Source organism: Hydra vulgaris, chromosome 02, assembly GCF_038396675.1.
Source record: "Hydra vulgaris chromosome 02, alternate assembly HydraT2T_AEP".
NCBI classification, from domain to species: Eukaryota; Metazoa; Cnidaria; class Hydrozoa; order Anthoathecata; family Hydridae; genus Hydra; species Hydra vulgaris.
The window spans coordinates 46,769,234-46,792,500 of NC_088921.1; the positions used below are offsets into that span (position 1 = coordinate 46,769,234).

General features: G+C 28.8%; 1 long non-coding RNA gene across 1 annotated transcript in view; it reads left to right on the forward strand.

Moving 5' to 3' along the window:
- The first annotated feature begins 1,031 nt into the window (after positions 1 to 1,031).
- The window catches only part of LOC124812340 (uncharacterized), a 26,835-nt gene continuing 4,599 nt past the window's right edge, over positions 1,032 to 23,267 (forward strand). Inside the window, exon 1 of the long non-coding RNA XR_010636754.1 lies at positions 1,032 to 1,164. This is a non-coding gene — a long non-coding RNA (uncharacterized LOC124812340). The remainder of the gene's footprint in view (positions 1,165 to 23,267) is intronic.

The following is a 23,267-nucleotide window of genomic DNA, read 5'->3' on the forward strand; positions in this document are numbered from 1 at the left end:
ATCACAGAATAAAACTGCTTGACCAAGTAACGAACTTTTCGTTTTTAAACCAAATATAATCAATTTTTTTGAAAGATTTATTGAAATAAAAGAAAAAGCAATGTATTTATGAATAAAAACCAAGAGAGGTGGCATCATGGGATCTGTGGTACTTAGGTGTTGAAGAATGGATGGTAACAATTATCGCGAGTATGTATAAAAAGTCACAGCAGTGGTCAAGACAAAAGATAATAGTTTTAGTTTTGGGGTAAAATTTGGCGTGTGTCAGGGTTCAGTGCGCGGTTCTTTGCTTTTAATTATTGTCTTGGAAGCTCTTTAAAGAGTTCCATGGGAGCAATTCTATGCAGATGATTTATGGGTAACTGTAGAGAAAGAAGAATAACTAATACTAACAGTTCAGAATTGGAGCAATGGAATGGAAGAAGAATAGAATAAACACGAATAAGTTGTAAAGTTGAGAAAGTAGAAAAAAAGGTGCTATATTTAAGATTGCACAATTCAAATATGTTCATAACATAACGTAACATAGACGGGTACAACTTTTTCCTGAGGGAGAAAATTTTACTCCAAGAATGTCTTGTTTTTATCAGATTTATTTGTTTTTATCAGATAGATTTATTTGTTCATATTGGAAAAATCTTTCCAGAGCTAGGAGAGAGGCAGCTCTTAGGTTTGGAAAACATTGAATATTTTAATAGTTATAAACATCGATTATATTTATCCCGCTATTTAGTTTTGCTTTAAAATATTTATTTATGAATGCAGGTTTTTACATCCTTATCCCATATTAATATCAAATACAAGGAAGTTTAAAGTTATTAATAATTAGTTTTAAAAATGCAAAAAACGCAATAACAATCCTTATGAACAATTTATTAAGTAATTTAGAAAAAAGCGTCAATTTTTAACTTTGAATATTGTCACGTGTCTCTGGCAAATCAGAATGAACAATTTTTATAATTAATGTTAACATTCAAAAATTATGTATTAATTTCAAGTTTTGCTATTGAAGTTTGATTTTCTAATTACATAATTTATGTTACGTCTATGTGGGAGTCATTGCTAAATAGATATGTTTGACAAGACGTCTTTCTTTGCGATGTATGAAAAAGCGAGGTTTAAAAAAGATAAATAGCTCAGCATTAAAAAATGGAAAATAGTAAAGTAAGTGCTATATTCTTTTTTAATTATAAAATTACAAAATAAAAGTACTAAAATTTAATTTTCTATTATAAGTATATTTTTTATTAAAAAGTTTTGTTTATAAATAAAAATGTTTTTTCTTATTGAACTTAAAAAAAGTAATTTTTTTAGCGGCGAAAAAATATTTTTGACTTTATAGGTCTTGTATATCAAAAAAAGTTTTGTAGATCATTCTAGTTTAAAAAACTTTAATTTCTTGCTGGGAAGCCTCTTTTTGCGATAATGTAAGATTTCCTTTTGCTCACGTGACACTTGAAACGGGGAATTTAGCGAAAATCAGTTGTAATGCAATAATATGCATCAATTTTGTAGGGAAAGAATAGTATCGATAAAAATTGCACGAAAAACGGGTTAATATCGAGTTTTTTTGATCGAAACGTTTTTTTGGGATTAATATCAAAAATAAATTTTTAGGAATTAATTCGAAAAAAAAATCGAAATTTATTTAGAAGGAATAATGTGGAAATATTCCTATACGGAGTAATAGCGAAATTTGGATTTAGGAATAGTATCAAAAAACTAGCAAAAAGGTAGAACATGGAGGAGTGTTGCTACACCAACTGACAAATAGGTAGAACATGTAATGAGTGCTGCTACATTGACTGAGGGTTTGGTTTGGGCCGGCAGTCTATATTTTAGATACAATTCCTTTTTTTACAATTTTATTTTTATTGTCTATTTTGATATTGTTCCGGAAAATTTCATTTCGAGCTCATTCAGTTTGGCTATTTTCGATACTGATACTACAACCCTTTTTAAATGAAGTTTATAATGTGTTAAATTATTTGCTAGAAACTATTAGATCGTTTATTTCTAAAGTTTTTTTGTGATATGTCTTTATAATAACTTTATTACTTGTGTTAATTCAATTATTATTATTATTGTAGTTTATTTTTATGTTCTTATTCACGGGATATTCTGAAGGTCACTTTAGACCTTATATCTTATCCAATAGAATTTGTTTTTTGATTTTGAAAGCAGTCCATTTGCACTTTCTAAACCATAAAAATTCGATTCATTTGTTGGTAGTTAATTTAGAAAACTCGCATGCAAGACTTTTTTAACTAGAGATTAGTGACCCTCTCCACCAGACTCCAACGACAGGATCAATAGCGTTATATAGCAATATATAACTTTTCTTGTCTGTTTAAACAACTCTATTTTTTTTATTGAAAGGGTAAAGGTTACAGGAATTTTACACGAATAAAGTTGCTAAGCTTCAGATTTGAGATAAAAAAATCTAAATAAAAATTAGTTTATGTTTTACAAGATTAAATATGTTTTAAATATTTGAAAGAAAACTTCAAGTTCAAAAAACAAGTATAAATTAAGAGATTTTAGGAGTATTTTTAGAATTCAAGGATGTTTTATGAGAACTTAGATCTTTTAAGGAAGTTGTTCAAATATAAGGATGATTTAGGGTTTATTAGGAGGCGTGCCTCCTAATAATTATAAAATAATAAAAGCAAGGGTTAATAAAAACTTAAAACCAAAGTAAAAATTAATAACAAAGAGAAAAACACTTTTAAAAGTTTTATATTGACTTTTCATTCTTTTCAAAAAAATTTTAAGTTAAGTTTTTATTAATATCAACTTTTATTATTTTAAAATAAAGGCAAAAAATAAATAAATATTCTCTAGAAGATTTTATAAAAATGTAAAATATTTTTTTAACTTGGTTTTTATATACATATAAAAAGTCAGTGTAATAAACTCACTAAGCAAATTAACAACATGTTAATAAAGTCTATTTATAAATAAATGTTACTTAGCAAGGCATGTCTTTTTATTGATGTCTGATAAAGACATGCATTATTTGCTTTGTCTTTTTCCAAATTATGAATTACACGCAAAAGAAAATTTGCCAAAAGCTTAAAAAGATTTTTTGATAAACCAAAATCATGTGACCATTATAGACAGAATGTTTATAAGTCTTTTTCTAAAACATGCTGTTTGGTTTTTTTCTCAAAGCATAACCCAATTCTAACTAGCTGATAAGTATACTCATGAGGAACTGTCAAATGTCCTTGTGAAACCTCTTCAATGAAGTCTTTAGCTTCATTTGTTAGTATTGGCTCATCCTCAGCATTAGTTTCATCACATTTTTTCTCTAGCCACCCTGCCACATAAGCAGCAGAGCTCTCTTCAGTTTCTGAAAGACTTACATCATAAATGCAAGTTTTAATTGAGGTTGCATCTTTAAAATAATTGGACCTTCGCATGTGCGATCTTTTTTATTGGGTTATCCGACTTCCACTAATTCTAGAAATGTTGCAGCAAATTGAGTTTAACGCTTTTTAAAAGCAGAAAAAATGTCCCTAGCTGCCATAAAAGCATTTGCCCCTGTTGATTGTCTGTAAACAGAAAATTCTCCTTCAATTCTGTCACTTTTCAACTCACAAAGCAAGACATAATCAAAAACAAATGCTTGCAGACAGCTATAAACCCTTCAGTGGTTTGCACAAGAACTTTTATGGCATCATGGGTAACACATTTAATTTGTTTGGGTTCATGTCCTAATTTCATAGATTTAAATTGTTCTAAAAATAATTGCAGATTATTCAAAGTTTTAATTTGTACAGATCAGTTATGGTCTTTTAGTCTAATATTCTGTCATTTCGCAGAAGCATTAACAATATTCCATCAATCTAAAATCTGCTGAAAGAGGATTTTTCATGAGCTCCTTTTAATTTCAAAGCAGCTTTCTCATTAAATATTATGAAAACACGTGGCACATTCTGTAGTTAGAAGGTCTGTTTATCCTTCTAGACATTCAAGTCTAGAAGGATAAACATCAGCATGGGATATAAGAACTGATTTCAAAATGTTATCTTTTTCATATTGGTATAAGTTTTTGACACTTTTTGACATGTTAGTTTGTAAACAGGTTTAACAGAAACCATTAAACTAGGTCCAACAAGATCAAATAATTTTTTTTTTTCAAATAATTTTTAATTCAAATAAAAATTTTTTTTTTTCTTCTAATAATCAAATAATTTTTCAATAATCTAATAAATTTTTTTTTTCAAGTAATCTTAAACGGTGTTAATAAAACTTTTGAAATATTATAGGTACAGGTATGTAAAAATTTCAAATTATTTTTATATATAGATATTATATATCATTAGAAAGTGCTTTAAATTAGTATTTTAATGGTGAATATTTCATAAAAAACGAATATTTCTACAAAAAGTTATGCCCATTTAAGTTACAAAATTTCATTATAAAGATTGGTTAAGAAAATTAAGCTGAGAATTTCGCGTCCGGCTAACGGTACTTTTGTAATAATAACTATTGTTAAATTGCGCATTATTTTGTTTTGTTTAAATTTTAACAAAAAATAAATAATACCGTTTATTTAAATCGGTGGTTCCCAACCTTTTCTAATCCGTTCCTCAAATTATATATCATAAAATCTTCAGGGACTCCTTTGTTTTTAAAAATTATTACAAGGTGAAAATTTTAATAATGTAATTTTTATTCATCAGGATAATATTTTGTTAAAGATTTTTGGTGGTTAAGATCATTTTAAGATCATTGGTGGTTACTAGGTTATAAGTCCCTAAATCTGGTCACAATGTCCGTGGAAGAAAATCCATTTATATTTTGCGTAAAATCCCATTATAAACATAACTGATAAGTAACTAACAAAGTTGGTTTTAAGAATTTTTATTTATCCCAAAAACACAACAAAAATATTTCTGCAGTAAATTCACTGGTAAATAATAATTTTCTTCAATTCATACAAAGTAACATTTCAATTCTAGTTGTTTTTTCTTGAGAAAAACGCTTAAACTAGTTTGTAATATTCCTAATCAATTTTTTTGCTGTTGAAGTCTGTGATGCATCTTTGAAGGCTGCCTTCATATTCTGGGTGGTTGCTTAATGCCTAGTACCTTTGCCAATTGTTACTTTAAAGATTATGAAGTGCTTCAGTTGCTTGCTCTGAAGAAATTCACAAAGAGCTATTGTGGCGTTGGATGAATTGTGAAACATGGTGAATGACAACATGAACCTTGAGAGTGATGGTGGTGTCATGAAGTTGTAAATAGGAAACACTGAACTGCTCAATTTTTTTAGAACTAAGTGAGGTGCAAATTTATAACCTAACCAAAAATTCAAGATCTCAAAAATAATAAAATAATTTTTAAAAATTATTCCATTGCGTAATATCTTATATGATTTTGTAATAGATTTATTTGTAATAAAGTCTAGCTTCATTTCGTTAATTAGCTTAAAAATTTTAGAAAAATGAAGGTGCAAAATTGTAACCTTGCTCCAATTTTACTCTACAAAATTCCATAATGTTTTGTATTGCAATTTAAATTTATTATTAATACTTTGTTTATTGCCGCCATTCTGAACAACTTCAAATACACGATTTGGCAAAATTTCCGAATGTTTTCTAAGATCTGCAAAATATCTTTTGCAGATCTTAGAAAACTTGTTTTTCCAAACATGGCAATTGTACTTGTTCTTCCAAACATGTTGCCTTTTTCAATTCATCGGCATTAAAATATTGTTTTCCTTCTACTTAAACACGTCTTGATAAGATGTCCCATACGTTTTCGATGGGATTTTAATCAGGTGAGAGCGCTGGCCATCCTAATAATTGATTTTTCTTGCTGGAAAACCATGAGATATTTGACTTTGCCTTATGAATTGAAGCAATAAAATGCTGAAAAAAAAAATAAGTGTTAGCAAATTTTTGCAAAACATCATTCAAATGACCATTCAACAAACTTCTATATCCTTCAGCATTTAATTTAGTAGAAATAAAGCCAATCGAAGTTTTTCCAAAATAACTGAATGCACCATAAATCATTACTCTTCCGCCTCGCATAGCCCTTCTTTTTGAAAATATTTTCTCTTTTCTAATGTCATGCCAGTAGTAATTGAAGCCATCTGGACCATCAAGATTGAATTTTTTTTCATCGGAACACAGTTTTTTTGCCATTCTTTTTCCCAAGTCGAAGACGAATGCGTTTGTGCATTTCAGTTAGTGCTGAAGATGTGCGTTTTAATTGCAAATCAGCGCCTATTTGTCTCGTAAAGATTGTACGGTTACTAGCGGCATACACAATTTAACACCGTTGAACTTGCTGACAAAAAGCTTTCTAGTTAAGTCTTTTCAGTGAATGAAAGTCCACCTGATTTGTGCCCTTGTCAGTTGCAACTTTGATCAAGTTTTGGTAAAATGACTTTGAAGTTTTTTGGTCAACTGATCAAACTTGGAAAGAAAGTTCTTTTCTACAACCCGACTTGAAACAACTTGATTTAGTGTTGACACCAGCTTTTTCACACCAGAATTGGACAGCCTTGTGTTGTGTTGCACATAAATAATATCTTTTGCTGTCAGTTCTGGTTCTTTATTGAAAAGTCTTCTTGCTCTTGAAGATAAACCATTGAAATAATTAAGAGAGATTTTACATTGTTATGCATTACATAGACTTAAAATATGACGCTAAAACTAATGCTAAATATCTTATCCAATGGTACCTGGAAGAACTGGAATAGAGTGGCCTCCTATTCTCTCAGGTCTACTAAGACAAACTGTTCTATGGGGTGAAACTTCATTGTTGGCAATGGCTGATGCTGCAACTCTATAAGTTGCCTCAGAGTCCTTGGACACAACTTCTGTTAAATTCTTTTGCAAGGTAGACTTTACCCCACTGTGTGGGAGACTCTTGCCATCTATAAAAAAAAATTGAGAACATCTTCTTTGAACTGAGTTCTGGTTTGCTTTAGGTTTCTGGGTTGCCAAGACTGGATGTGGAGAATTGTCCTTTGCTTTGCCAACTGAGCAAATCAAGCAATCACTGAATAAACTGATTCTCTTGTAAAAAAATGGACTTTGATATTGGAGAAGTCAAACAGCTGTAGTTGAGTTTTAAGATTCCCCTCCTTAAGCCTCCTAAGGTTGGAGCAGCAACGCTCACAAATGCCAGTTAATACTTTTGGATCATTAAAGTGTCATAAGCTGGTTAAAAAGCGACTAGCTTTGCCAAAACACACGAAGTAAACAGTCTTCCTGTTCTCCTCGTTGTTTGTTGCTCAATTTGGTATATATTTTTTAATTAAATTTATGAAAAAATGGATTGAATAACTAACGCTCTACCTTTTTCCCCAGATTTTTGTCATGATAGTTTATAAAAAAGCAATACAATTTTTAAAATTTTTTTGGTACAAATAACTCATATATTCTTTTTTAAATTAAAAAAAGCTCCAATTTTTTTAATTTTCTTCCTAAAAGAACTTAGTAAATGCAATCTATCAAAATTTATAAAGTGGATAAAAGTAAAAGTTATAAAAAATTAAGTTTTATTGTTCTAGAGTTAAATGTATTACAGTTTTTTTATTGCAATTTTATGCAAATTTGAGAATAGATTTTCTTCCACGGACGGTGTAACCAGATATAGGGACTTCTATCCCAGTAACCACCAATGATAGTACAATCACACCCCCAAAGGATTTTTCTGGATCATAACATTAAGCAGTATTTTTTTACAACAGCGATAGCTGAAAACTCGGCTTCACACAAATGTAATGTTGGAAAGGGAATAATGGCTTTAAGTGCAATTGATGAACACAATGGATATGAATTCCTCATTTTCAACCAAAAGTGATCAAATGGTGTCATTTTGGAGTGATCCTTAGCCGTGGTATCATTTTTAACTCTATAAATTCTTCTTGCGTTTCCTCTTTCATATTTTTCACATCACAAGAAAATGGTGAGATAATAATTTCACTGCTGAAAAGGTTCTCATCTAGAAAATAGTTACCCAACTCATTAATTAAATTATCTTAATGACAAACTATTTCTATCTTTATAATTTGGGGAAGCATGTTATTTCCAATTACGCTATTTAAATTTTGAAACATAATCAAATTTCCATTGTTAGTTCTAGTTTATTCAGTTTGAACTTTTCAAAGCATAACTTTATCGTTCAGCTTTCATGTTATGAGTTAAAACCTTGATAAAATGTATAAGACTTTTATAATTACTGAAAAAACCCAATGAAAATAATGGAAAAGGAAGTTTAAGTTAAAAATAAATCAAAATAACTTAACTTCTGATGTATAACACATTGTGCCCTTAAAACAGAAGCACCAATCGAACCAAATAAATCCTTCAATCAGCAGCCTTGGCGCAGTGGTAGCGCACTTGCCTCAGAAACAAAGGATTCGTGGTTTAAACCCCACCTCTGGGCAAGTTTTGCGACATCGGTTAGAAAGGAGGCGTGAACTTCCAATTAAATGCTCATCCGTCTAGCACTGCGATAAGACCGTAAGGACTTCTTGAGGCACCTAAATAAAATTTAAAAAAAATAATAAAACATGTTTGGTACCTGAAATAGAATAGATGTGAATTATAAAAACAATTATGAAAAAAGAAATACCGATTTCAGGGTATACTAAATGATTTAAGTTACTTAAAACAAACATCTCAGCATCTCTGCAGGCAAAGGTATTTTATTCTGAGTAGAAACAGATGCCAGGAGCTAGGTAATTGGCTTAAGTTAAATAACAAATGAGCTTCGGTTTCCCATAGCACGTTGCAACCAAGTCAACCGTTGTTATTAGATGTCGGTAACAAACCCGACTACCTGAAATAAGATCTGATATAAACAAATAATGAATGAAAGAATTATAAATCTTTTTATTATCTCACAAAAAAAAAACAAAAAAAAAACAAGAAACTTACAATCTGTAAATAAAATCTATTAATGAAACTAAATAAACTGCATTATTATTTAAAATACCATATACCTTATTAAAATCAATTCAATCACTATTTCTTTATGATATGATCATATTACCACTTATGATGTCTGTAGATAGTTCATATTTGCTCATCTCATACTCTACAGCATCATCATCCTCAATCTCATTTGACTTCCAATAAGAAACAATATATATCCCAGTGGGCACAGGATCTAAATAAGACGTCTTTTGAACGTTCAAAAGACGTCCAAAACGTTCAAAAGACGTTTAAAAGACGTCTTTTTTACGTCCTGTGCCCACTGGGATAGCACTGTTCTTCTTTTTAACACTTAGAAGTCTACCATAATATATATCCCGGCAATTAGCAGCATTATTAAACCATATGTGGCAAATATATCTTCCAATAACAGCTCCAACTAGAATTTCTTCAATATCCGAAATTGCATGACTTTCTAGTTGAGGGAACATTTCTTTTATCTGATGCGGCATGCAATTTTTCAAAATTCTTTCTATTTTTCTCTTTTCTTTGTCCTCCTTTTTCAGAATTTTTTTTACCATACGTTTTATAAGTTCTAACATCATTTCTTTATGACAGTGTATATTTGCGAACCGGGTTTTTCTGGCATTAGTGATGGCCCATGAAATCAACTTGTTTTGAATATCAGTATGGTTATTGCAGAGCAGAGCAGTTTATATTATAATAATATTAGAGATAATTTTGTTCTGTAAAAAGAATATAAACACCAATAGAATGTTTTTGATAATTCAATGTCATACTTTAGTATTGACATTGAATTATCAAAAACATTCAAAAAAAATTATTCAATATATTGTTTAATGAAACTCTAATGACATGTTTAAAAGCAGAAAAAATTAGTGTTTACAATAAGTGAAAACAATGTTAACTTATTGTAAACATTGTGTTTACTTATTGTCTTAATTAACTTAAAAGTCTTCATTTTTTTCCAACACTGGCGTAAAAAAAGTTATAAATCAAATAAATATTACTATGCATAACTTAAATTGTTTTTCTAACACCAAAACTAACAAACAAACCAAATCACTGTATATATTACATTTATATCCTAATGCTAAAAAAAAGCCTCCTCTGACGAGAGTGCAACAACCGAAAAAAAATTGTTTTAGTACGCTTAACTGCAGATTTACCATTATTATCTTACAACTCACAACTCCGCATTTGTTTGGCATAATGAAAGATATATTTTTTAATATTACTGCAACATTAAAAACGCTTTTCCTTTAATAGAAATAATGGCCCTCGCTAGCGAAGTCAGAAAATCAACTTTGCGCGTCCTGCCTTAAAGTAGTCCTTGAGGTAGGCATTATTTGTACGCGCTATTTAAGTCAGTCGATGCATGTACACGCTACTGGGCCTATTTCTGTTTAAGTCTGTCAGTGTATGTACAATCCACAGTGTTTATCTATATTTAATTCAGCATACTCCACTGCGACTACATCTAAATCAGTCGATTTATGTATGTATAGATGCACTTATTCTATGCAACTTTAATTGATAAAAATAAATAATAAACATAACTATAAATAAACAACAGTAATAGTTAAAAATTATAAAACTACTTAGAAATAAAACATTAAAATAAAAATTAAAAAATTTCCTTCAACAAAGATTTGAACCCGCAACCCTGACAGCCGCGCCTCAAAGGCTTGGACAGCAGTAGCGCAAGGGTTAGAGAGCTTGCCTCAGAAACAAGAGATCCTTAGCTCAACGCCACCTTTGGGCAAGTTTTATAACATCGGTAAGGAAGGAGGCGTGAACTATCTTTCAAATGCTCTTCCGCAGTGCTTTGTGATAAGACCGCAAGGACTTCTTAGGGCACTTAAAAGAAAAAAAGAAAAAAGAAGAAGAAGATTTTCTTTTTTCTTTTTTTTACACCTACATCAATTTATTGAAGTTGCAAAAAGTTAAAGTACATAAACAATTTTCGCGTACAAATAAGATTTTTATCATATAAACCTTAATTGTAAGCGCGAACAAATAATGACTTTCAATAAAAACAAATTAACGTTTAAATCTAAATATTGAATTATTGCATTATAAAAAAGAGTTATACAAATCCGTCCCTGCCCCTCCCCACATCCGCTGTTACCTAAATTCTAAAAAACAAAAATATATGTACGAAAAGTACTAGTCGGTTTAAACTGTCTGCTAATTATTATATTTCTTATAAAATTTGATATAATCATACAAAATGTGCATAGGTTTGAAAACTATCCGAGCATATCTTCAATAGAGGTGTACCCAATATTTTTGCCAGATATCCCAGATAATGAAGTTTTCTTAAGTTCTTTTTTTTATTTTTTATTACAATATTTATTCAAGTATATACAAGAAATGAAATTACAGGTAAAAAATTCGTTTAAAAAAGTAAAACTTTAATAATATTTAATAAAAAAAAAAAAGCGGACACTCGAAGAAGACCATTAGGTCTTGTCACCAAGAACCGCTAAAAAAAAAAAAAAATTACATTACGTTACTGTACAAAAAAATTACATTACGTTAAAGTACATGCAATTAATAAAAAGTCAACTTATAAATATGATCAAAAAACAGTAAAATTCATATTGCAACATATTTATGTAAACACGTATTTGCATAAAGTTTATGTAACGTATTACAATAAGCTTCCCGTAAAAATAATAAAAATATGTAAATACATAAAACAAAGAATATTAAAAAATTTAGCTCGTATATATTGAGAACTTTCATTCCATATAAAAGAGGCTTTACATGAGCAAAACAGTCCTTGAAATTTATAAAGCGTGCAGTATGCTTCTGTTGCCGATAGAGAGGTACAAGTTTACCTTTATTTGTACTACCCCATGCAATGTTTGCATAGTTAATATGACAATGAATTAAAGAGTAATATAATTGAATTAAGGTACGTTTGTTAAGAATGCTTCTTGTTTGCACAAAATACCTATACTCTTTGAAATTTTACCGCATAAGTTAGCAATGTGGTTTTTCCATGTTAAATTTTCGTCGATATAGACACCTAAAAATATTGTCACTAAAACTCTTTCAACTATTATATTATCCGTATAAAAAAAATGCAAGTTACTAGGGAGCAGGTGTTTTTTACCGCTTGGATGGAAAAGAATCCATTTAGTTTTATCAATATTTAATGACAATTTAGTTAATTTAAACCATTCGGAAACTTTTACTAGTTCAATGTTCATGTTGTTAAAAAAGTGTTATAATGTTATTATGAAAAAGAAATAAGTTAGAATCTTCAGCAAACATAACTGTTGTTAGGTTAGAAGATAGATAGATTTAGAAGATAGATGGACTTAGATAGAAGATAGATAGATTTAAAAAACAGATAGACTTTAGATCATTAATATATAATAAAAATAGGAGAGGTCCTAAAATGGATCCTTGAGATTTTCCACACTCCACATTCAACAAATTAGATGATATATTGTAGTCCGCATAAATAAATTGCTTTCTATTACTTAGGTAGCTTTTTAGCCAAATTAAAATATTTCCGGTAATTCCGTACCATTTTAACTTTTTAAAAAGAATTTCGTGATCAATAGTACTAAAGGCTTCAGCCAAACCAATAAAAATACCCAATGTAAGTTGACTTTTTACAAATGATTCAGAAATATTTCTAGTAAATTGAAGAATTGCATGTTCAGTTGAGTTGTTTTTTTGGAATCCATATTGATTACTGTATAATAAATTATTAATTGTAAGATTATTATAAATTTTGTTGTACAAAATTTAGTTATATCAGTATTGAAAGTATTGAAATCGGACATAGTTACTAATGTATTCAATGTCACCACCTTTTAAAATTGGTATTACTTTTGCCAATTTTAAAGCTTGTGGTAAAATTCCCTGTTTAATTGAAATTGAAAAAATCTTAAAGAATATATATTTTATAACATCAAATGAACTTATTATGATGTTGCCATTAACATCATCCGGACCTACTGGTTTGTTACACATTAACATCTTAAAGGCGATTTCAAACTCCTCAAAAAATAATTCGAAAGAGTCGAGGTAAGAGTTTATTGGGAAACTTAGGTCTTTTATTAAAGTGTTAGATTAGAAATTAGTATGGCAAGATTTGATTCTACAGTCACAAAGTATTTATTAAATTCTTCCACAACCTCTCTTTTATCATATAAAAAATCATTATTAAGGAAATTAGTATTGTAAATATCATAAAATATTTTAAAAAAGATGGTTGTAAACTAAGTCTGCATCATCAGAAGAGTTAATACTATTCCAATGAATTAGAGATAATTGCTTTTTAAAAGATTCAAGGTTATTATTTGAAAAATTGCGCTTTTTAAAAACTCGTGTTTCCTCGGATAGTAAATTTGTATCGACATTTATAGAAAAGAAAATAGGAAAGTGATCTGATATGTCATTTTTATTTGGCCTCTTTTTTAAAGATTCGTTAAAAATATCCGTGGTTAAAAATTATCAATTAAAGAGGAAGTTGATTGAGTAATTCTGGTAGGTTTGTTAATTAAAAGAATTGTACCACTTTCAAATATGTCATTATAAAACATTTTAATGTTATTATTGACGTGATATTGAGAAAAATTTAAATTTAGATCACCCAATAAATAGATAAATTTCTTCTCGTGGTTACTTTTTTTAATGATATCATTACATAAAAACGAATTAAAACTTTTAATTTCACCCGAAGGTGGGCGATAACAACAACTTAGAATAATTTTTTTTTGTTTTATTTGTTGAAATTTCTATCGTTAAAACCTCTTTATCGGCATCAGAAATGCTCATATCATGCCGGGTAATATATATTAAGCTATTTCTAACATATATATGTTTTTCGTGGTAATGAAACTAAATTGAAACTCGTCAGTTCGAAATTTGTAAACGAATATTAGTTATCCGAACTGGACCAAGTTCTGTTAAGCAAATTTTATTAAAAAATATTACAAGTTTCTTCAATAAAATTACAAAAAATTTCAAAGTTTTTTCTAAAACTCTGTATATCAATGTGAATTGCATTAATTTTATTTTGGTCAAGAAATCCTTTAATTTCATGTGTATAAAAGTGTTTTGCAAAGCATTAGATTTGTAAAATAATTTAGATCAGGGTCAGATTCATAGTCAAATAAAAAATCATTAGTTTGAAAAAAGTTATAAAAACTAGACTCATAATTCATGGTTTCGTTAGAATCCATTTTAATTTTGTTATAAAAATAAACCAATGAGATCAAAGAATTTCTTTTATAACTCACGTGTGATTAATTTATTATATATGACTTTAGCGTACTTACCGTTCGCTCTCAATTCTTTAGTTTTTTTCGCAATTTCAGCGTATGTTTACTATAATCCTCGTTTATGTAAATCTTTTCAGTCCATAATTTCATTGTAGTGTATTTTCTTAACATCGTAGATTTGTCTTTATAATTTAGAAATCTGACGATGATAGACCTGATTTTTTTATTATTATCGAGTAATTTCTTTCCAACTCGATGGGCTTTCGATTTCAAAATTTCCTCCTAAATGAAGTTTATTATCTAGAAACTCCCTTATTTTCGTTTCACTGTCTTCACAACTTTCATTTTTGTCTTCCACAATCCCACTAAATCTCAAGTTGTTTCGCCGACTTCTATTTTTGAGTTCTGCTAATTAGTTATTCATATCGTTTTCATTTTCATTAATTGTTGATATTTTAGGTGCTCGATGATCAGCAACTAATTTATCATAATTACTACTCATAAATCAACATATTTTTTTAAGTTCGCCTACTTCCTTTTTAAGTTCCTTATTCTCGTCAATTACTGTATTTAATTTGTTTTCGAGTTTATCGATTCTATCATTAAATATCTTCATAAGAGTATTTTCATGAATTTCCAATATGTCTTTAAATTGTGCAGATGAAAATTTGTTAGCCATTTTGAAATTTTTTGTAGAGCAAAAATGAACACGTCCGTTCGCGGTAAATGATGCGGCGGTATCAGATTCTATAAACTATATATGCGGTGATATCAAGTTCTAAAAATGTTTATGAAGTAAAAACAAGTTTTGTCATTCTACATTAAATAGTGTTCAAGATTTAAAAAGATAAAATCAATAAAAAACTGGTATAACACAGGTATATGCTTTAATAACGTATATAGAAAAATCGTTTTTTATGGCCAAATTTTTTTTTAATTACTATTTTCTATACTTCAGCACATATACCATGTCATACAGTTTTTCACTGATTTTTTAAATCTTGAATACTTTTTATTGTAGACTGGCAAGACTTGTTTTTTCTTCATAAACACTTATAGAACTTTGGAAAAATTCACTATACGGCATATCCGGCAAAAATACCCGATACACCTCTAATCTTCAACAATAATTTGATGTGAGAACAACAACCTAATTTTCAATATCAATAAGCCCAAAACAAAGTTTACCAACCACGCAAAAATGTCATATTCAAGTTTAACTTTTTTTTCAATATTAATCTAACTTTAATTATTCTTCTTAAAGGAAATCTGATATCTGACGTACCTAAAAAAATATATATTTTTAAAAATAACACGATATATTTTAATCTTGACATGTTTCGTAACTTTGCATTTTCAAAAAATTAATTTTTCCATAAAAATAACTTGTAAAGATAGTTCTCTTTTTATAATAGGATCATCTCCTATCAAAAGAGAACTATCTTTACAAGGGTATTTTAGAAAACTTAATAAGTTGTCTTGAAAAAGAGATTTACAATAAAATATATCCTGTAGGATCACAAACAGCAAGAACTTATGCGTTAAGTAAGATGTACAAACTTAGTAAAGATAATTCTCTTTCAACTTTTTGATCTATAGTATCAAATATTGGAACGTTCAAACACAATCTTGCCAAACATCTTTCTTATTTATTCTTATCTCCTCATATACCTTAACAATTTTGCACTTTAGACTCATTTTTATATGTCGAAGATTTGAAGCAAAGTAATGTAAATTACTAAATTCATTGTTTCATATAATGTAGAAAGTTTAATTACTAACACACCACTTAAAGAAAATATCAACAGAGCAACTTATTTATTCTTTAAATATGAAACTTGCTTAAAACAACTTTCTAAGACTCAGCTCAAGAAACTACTACAGATTTCAACATATGATTCCATTTTCTATTTCACGATAAAATATATTACGATCAAACTAATGTTGCTACGACTATTAATTAATTCAACTGTCGACTAAATCAACGAATATATTTTCTAAAGTCGGCCAAAATCGACTTAAGTATTTTTAGAATCAACTAAGTCAACTAAAAATCTATTTAGCTGAAATATGAGAGTAAATTATTTTTTTGAAATAATTTGTCATAAAAATAATAAAGTAATTTATATTTGCTTTCTATTTTTTTAAATCATATCATTTAAATGTTAATAAAGCAAAACAATATGAGAGAACGGCCGCTCCGACAACTGGACTATATATTGCCAGACCTCAATGATTTAGGGACTGCCTTAAATACTTGCTAAATATCAAAGTATTTACAACCATATATGATTGTAATGTGGTTGTATAGGTGACATTAATATTTTGGAGCTTTACAAAAAATAAAACTTAGATAAAACTTTAAGAGAGTAAACAAAAAATAAGTAATAGTTATAATTAGAGATGTCATACTTCATAAAATAGCCATTCACTATCTACACTGCCACCGGCAAATGCTAAGAAAATTTTAGCAAGTTCTGTTAGGATAATGTTTTGCGTTTGCTGACTAACACTTATAAGAGTTTGTTATCCAATTTAAGCGAACGATTTTATGCAAAAATTAATATCATTTGCAATTGGAATTATTCTTTCTCACATCTTCATGTGTGTGCATTTTTTTGTATCGATTAGTTTGATCGTTTTTATAAACATTTCTTTTTCTTAGGAAGTAGAGCTGATTCATCACCGGTGTTAATAGTTACCGGTGATGGTTCATTGGTGTCAAGCAGCGTTTTACTGAAAAGGATTTATAGCATCGTTTTATCGCAACTGTTTAATTGACATTTCCATTAAAGTTAAACGATGTTTTCAGTTCAGGTTGTAGTGAAGATCTATCTATATCAACTTCTGAAATTACTTCTGAAAAGCAAATACCTGAGCCGGTTATTTTTGTAATTTTTTTGAATGGTTTGAAGAGTATGATACGTTTATACATAACTATAATTAAATTGATGTAACTATTAACTAATAAGTGTTTATTTAAGAAGATATTAATAGCTTTTATTTTTTTTTTAATTTAAAAGCTGTTAACCTAAACAAAACACCCGTTTTATGAGTTAACGTTTAATGTATTTTTATAACCAGAGAAAAGTGTTTTCTTTAAGTTGTATTTTGCCAATTTGTAGAGCGTTGTAAACTTTATAATACTGCATCATTCGGTCAAAACTGCCAATTTCAACTTAACGTCTTTTGCCAGTATACCCACGATAAGCACTTCAACCAGGTCGGAAGCCTCAAAATAAGAAAGAGTCTCCGAATATTCGGCAGCCAAATATTTGGTGACACAAAACCACTTTTCGTGACACCTCTCGTTATAATAGTACATGCTTTTGTTTTTTAACGAACAAACAAAAATAAAAGAAAGTTAATGAAAGTTAATAAAAGAACTTTAAGATTTTCACTAGACTAAATTGACTTTTAGCCAATTATTAGGAAGTCAATAGTCCTATAACCGATTAAATCAATTATTCGTTTTTTCTTAGTCGACTATTTTCGACCTTCGACTAGTTGATTTTTAGTCAATTTAGTCGATAACAACACTAGTTTTCGGGGTTTCTCAAGCCTTAAAAGATTTTTTTTTCTTTTTTTTTTAAGCTGTTCTTTGAGAATTGCTAAGTCCAGTTCTTTTATTCTTGAATAACTTTCCTGGCTTCTTTTTCATATAGTTTTCTTTTTTTAGCAGCTTGTGCAGCATCGTCCTGAGCCGTTCAGTTAGTTCCGTCATATTATAACTTATTGTTCTTTTAATTGTTGTTCCCTTTTCTTTACTACCGAAATATCAAAAGATGCTAGTTAAACGGTATTCTTGATGCTATCTAGTTCTTTGAGCAATACTTGTTTTGTTGAAAGTCTATTCTTAGAGTTTTTTAAATTTATTCTAATAGTCTTTTCGAGTGAAACTTGTGAATCGGTAGACTTTCCAGAATAACAATTTTCAATTTCGTCATTTGTTACATCTTGAAAAATAGTGACGATTGCAGTTTTATTTGGGTTTTATTTTTGAACGATTAAGTGGAAATATACTTTTATTTTCATAACCACCTCGTGCATTTTCCACTTTAAAGCCTTTTTTTGCAATAAGGTTTTTTAGCATGGCTAGAAACTACCGGTTACTTAAACTTAAATAAGAATTTCTGACCAAATCAACTTCTACAATTCGGTTCTATTCCGCCTTTACTGTTTTAAAAACTCCAATATCTAGTGGTTGCAAAAAATGACTTGTGTAATGATTTGTGTGAGCTGGCAATCGGAATAAAATTATGTTTTTTGATTCAGATAATCTCTTTAATTCAAAATTGATATGATGCATAGACGTCTAAAAATAGAATTTTAGATCCTTGAGGTTTGTTTGCGTAAACTAAAAAAATTGATCAAAATTATTCTATGAAATTTTTGCTTTCCATCCAACCTGATTTGCTGGTAGAATAATAAACATTAGAAGCATCACCTTGATGGGTTCATGCTTTCATCAAATTTTGACCTTTGTAAATGACTTGATGAGGTAGGATATTTCCAAAAGCATCGCCACAAGTTCAAATTGTAGTCATTTATTTTTCATTTGTTAGGGCAAGTTGTTTATTTTTTATTCCTTTTTTAAAAACGATGTTGACTTTACCTTGATCGAATTTCAATCAATTTCACAGTTGAAGACATGAGACGGCTTTTCATTTAAATTATGCTCTCGATAAACAGCGTCAACTTGGTTGACGCTGTTTATGGAGAACTGTTCATCAATAATTGGCGGGTTGCAAATACATCGCTTCTACAGCTGGCATGCTTGTAGCCTTTCTTTCACCAATGTTTTTCGCATATTTTCTAATGAAACTTTTACCAATTTCGAGTAGGCTTGCCGGTCTTGAATAAATGAGTTTGTTTATATTCATTCAAATAGTTTTCGACCACAGTTAAAATATCATTTCTTTTTAATCTGAAGTCAATGTCTCTCATAAACTGTACAAGTTCAACTATAAGCCTCTCCATTACTTGGCTTATTGCTCTTGGTCTACCAACATCAGCAGCTCCATTTATTTTTTTTATTCTGCAAAAAATAGTTGCTTTAGGAATCTTATGGCATAAAGCGGCTTCTGAGTATGATATCTTCGTATTATTGATAGCTTCACAACAAAGTTTAATTTTTCTTTCGCGATCTTTATTTATTTAATTTTTGACATTTTTCTTAATAAAAAAAAGTTAAGATAAACAAGACGTTTAGAAATTCTTTAAAAAATTTTAACATCGTTAAAATACTATTGTTAAAATTGTTGTGAATTACTTGCATGAAAAAACGCCAACATTTGACAAAAAATAAAATGCAAAATCTTTTCAGAATTTAGGAAACGTTTAAACTATGCAGGAAAGTACTATTTTTTAAATATCTTACGAGGTATTTCTAATTTTTGACTTTTTGTTTCACATGAATAATCACCATCAAATCCTACATCGAACAGTAACGGGTGATGCGGAAGTTATTAGACAAAATAAAAACGTCAATAACTTATTTATAGATAAAAAAACAAACTACTATTATATTTTTTTTAAATAAAGTATTTATCTTTTAATAAAAATATATTATTTTCTATATGAAAAAACACCACCATCTGCAATTGATCTCAATTTTGCTCTGATGCCTTTCATATGCGACTGTAAAAAGTTTAAATCAATTTCTTGTAATTTTAGTTTAATGCGATTAATCAAAACTTGCTCTGTTGAAGCTTGCCAATCTCCCTCGTAAACCTTCTGTGCCAAATGTCCCCAAAAATTTTCAATTGGTCGTGCTTGAGGCACATTTTGGGGATTGGATTATTATCAACGTAATAGACATATTGGTCCATCCAATTTAGAGAATCTTTAGAATAATGAGAACTTACTAAATCTGGCCAAAATAAATAGTTAAAGTCTCCATGATACTTGTAAATAAATGGAAGAAGTCGTTTTTCTAAACATTCATTAATATAGATTGATGAATTAATCGCTACAGCCTTGGAAGTGCGAAACAATGGCTCGGACATACCACGGTCAGATATGGCTATCCACATTAATAATTTTTTTGGAAGTTTCTCTTTTCTTATAAAACGAACACTTTCTGTGCATGTCTTTTTGTTGTTTGTGTAGTATCCAGATTTTCCAGGCATGTTGTCCCCTGCAAAACAAAAGTATTTTTCGTCATTAATGACTAGAAGCGATTTTGTGTTATAGAGTTGGTTAACTAGTTTCCTGCTTCTTTTCTTTGCCTTTATTTATTGTTCTATAGTTTATTTTGGAGTCTTTTCACGTTTTCTATATTTAATATTCATTTTTTTTAACTGACGAGCAAACGTCGATTGATTTACACCGAATTTGATACCTATTTTTCTCTGACTGACCCTTTTTTGATTGTTGACAAGTCTCGTTAATTCGGCTTTCTTTTCTCTAGTCCAGGATGTCGGACGACCAGGGTGCTTTCTATCAGAAAACGATTGAACAGTTTCAAGTCTTTTTAGGTTATCATATATTGTACTTCGAGCAAATCCTTCCTTTTCAAAATGATTTACGATTTTTTTTTCTTTTATATTAGGTTTATTTACAAAAAACATTTTTAGTCGCTTTCGAAAAGGTTCTCGTTCAGCTGCATTTAACCTCATTTTAAATAATTGTGTTTCAAATAATAAAGTTTATATTTTATAGAACGTTTATGCCTACGCATAAAACCACTAATTATTATGCTCAAATAATGAAATTAGGATTTGTCCGATAACTTCCACATCACCCGTTATGCAATTTAAATTGCCTTTTTTTTTAAAGTCGGTTTTATATTGTTGGTTTTTCAGGGTTTTAAAAAGTGATTTACTTCCAATTAAAAAATTTCATGGTATCATTATACATTTGAAAATATTTTGTCATATTCTCATTACCTTTGTCTTCAAATTTATTAATAAGTTTTCTTTTTTAAAATCCCACTAAAATAAAAGATGTAACAATAAGTGAGCTAAAGCTGTTCGCGCTTAGGGACTGTTTAGAATTAAGGAAATCTACTGTATATATAAACATTTAATTACATCCTTAAATTGTTATAACCTGTCTGATTGTAAATCATTTGAGACTTTAGATTTTAACTTAACATAATTTAAAATAAATGAAGCGCTTCACATTAAATGGGAAAACCCCTCGTAAGGGATTTATTAAGTGCTCTTAATAAACAAACGTGAGGGATTTATTAAGTGCTCTTAATAAACAAACTTTCCATAATAACTTTCCATATAAAATTAATTTATCTATTCAATTAAAATTACAGTTTACTTTATTTTGATTATATTGATTAGTTATTTACTGAGTCATTTGTAATTATTTTATTAGTTTTTTATGTATTTTTTGTCCTTTAATATATCTCTGTAAAGTCTTCTATTTTTAATACTTATTCCAAAGTTTTTATTTTATTGTAAAATTAATTTTTTGAAAATGTAATGCAAAATTACAAAACATGTCGATATTTAAAAATATCGTGTTATTTTAAAAAGTATTTACTTATTTTATGCTATTACCATTCAAGATGATTCAAAAATTATGACCATATAAAAATTACAACCCCCTCAAATTGAGGGGGGTTTGAACTTTATACGGTCATAATTTTTGAGCGCTAAAAGATAATACTATAAAACTTAAAAATTATCGATGAATATAAGTTTAGTTGAGAATAATACAAAAAATATTTTGCTCTCACGTCTGGGGCAGGTGTAGCAAACATTTTGGGGCTTTTTTGTTCCCAGCCTCCAATCACCGCAATTTTTTGCAAACCCTCATTATTTGATATAAGTATAAACATAAAAATGTTTTGAGTTAGCTCCATGTCTGGAAGTTAGCTATCTCAAAGATTAAAAAATGCTGGATCCGCCTCTGATATATATATATATATATATATATATATATATATATATATATATATATATATATATATATATATATAAAGTTAGTTAAGATAAAAGTTAGATAAGTGTTTTTTACTAATTAATTATTGCTCGGTTCTTTAAGAACATTGAGCACTCTATTTGTTAAATACACTAACATAATTTACATATATATATATATATATATATATATATATATATATATATATATATATATATATATATATATATATATATATATATATATATATATATATATGTATATATATATATACAGTCGTGTGACAATTTATTATGGCCACCCACAATTTTTTACATTTTCAAGTTTCAAAGTCGATTATTTTAATATTTTTTTGTGATTTATGTACTCAAAAGAAATATAATTAAGAAATAGGTATTTTTTTGACAAATAAAAAACATTTAACAAATTGTTAATAAATTTTATTATTAAAATATTACTACAAATATATTCAAGATCAATATTTGGTGATTCCTCCTTTTGCCTCTATAATTACAAGAACGCTTTTGCATACTTTTGATGCATTTTTCAGCCATTTCTTTCAATTCTTTAGTACGGTTCCAATGGTGAATAATTCTTTTTATTAAATACACTTTATTTGTAATATTTTCTTTAGATATTTGCTTCTTTAGAAGCGCCCAAACATTTTCTATAGGATTTAGGTCAGGAGAGTTTCCTGGCCAATCAAGAAATAGAATATTTTGTTCTTAGAGATATTTTTAACTGATTTAGCCGTGTAAAATGGTGCCCCATCCTGCATGAAGGCTTCTTTTTCACCTAGACTAAACCATTCTGCCAATTGTGGCAACAATCTTTGTTCCAGGACTTTTTTATATTGTAACTGATTCATTATTCCCACTACACTATAGAGCCTTCCCGTTCCCCTTCCACATATCACTGACCAGATCATCACAGAGGTGGGGTGTTTAACAGTTTGAATGATGCAGTCCAATAAGTATTTTTCCTCCTTTTTTTTTTTTATATATTCAGCCTTCTTTGTTAAAACTTGGAAAGTACTCTCGTCGCTAAAGTATACCTTAAAATATTATACAAGTATTGTTAAGTGAATATTTAAAGTTTGGTGTAAGAAAGAAGATATTTTAAATACATTTAAACTAATTTTACCAATTTCCAATCATCTTCTGTTAAATTCCTATACTTTTTCGCCCACTCCAGCCTTTTTACATCATTTT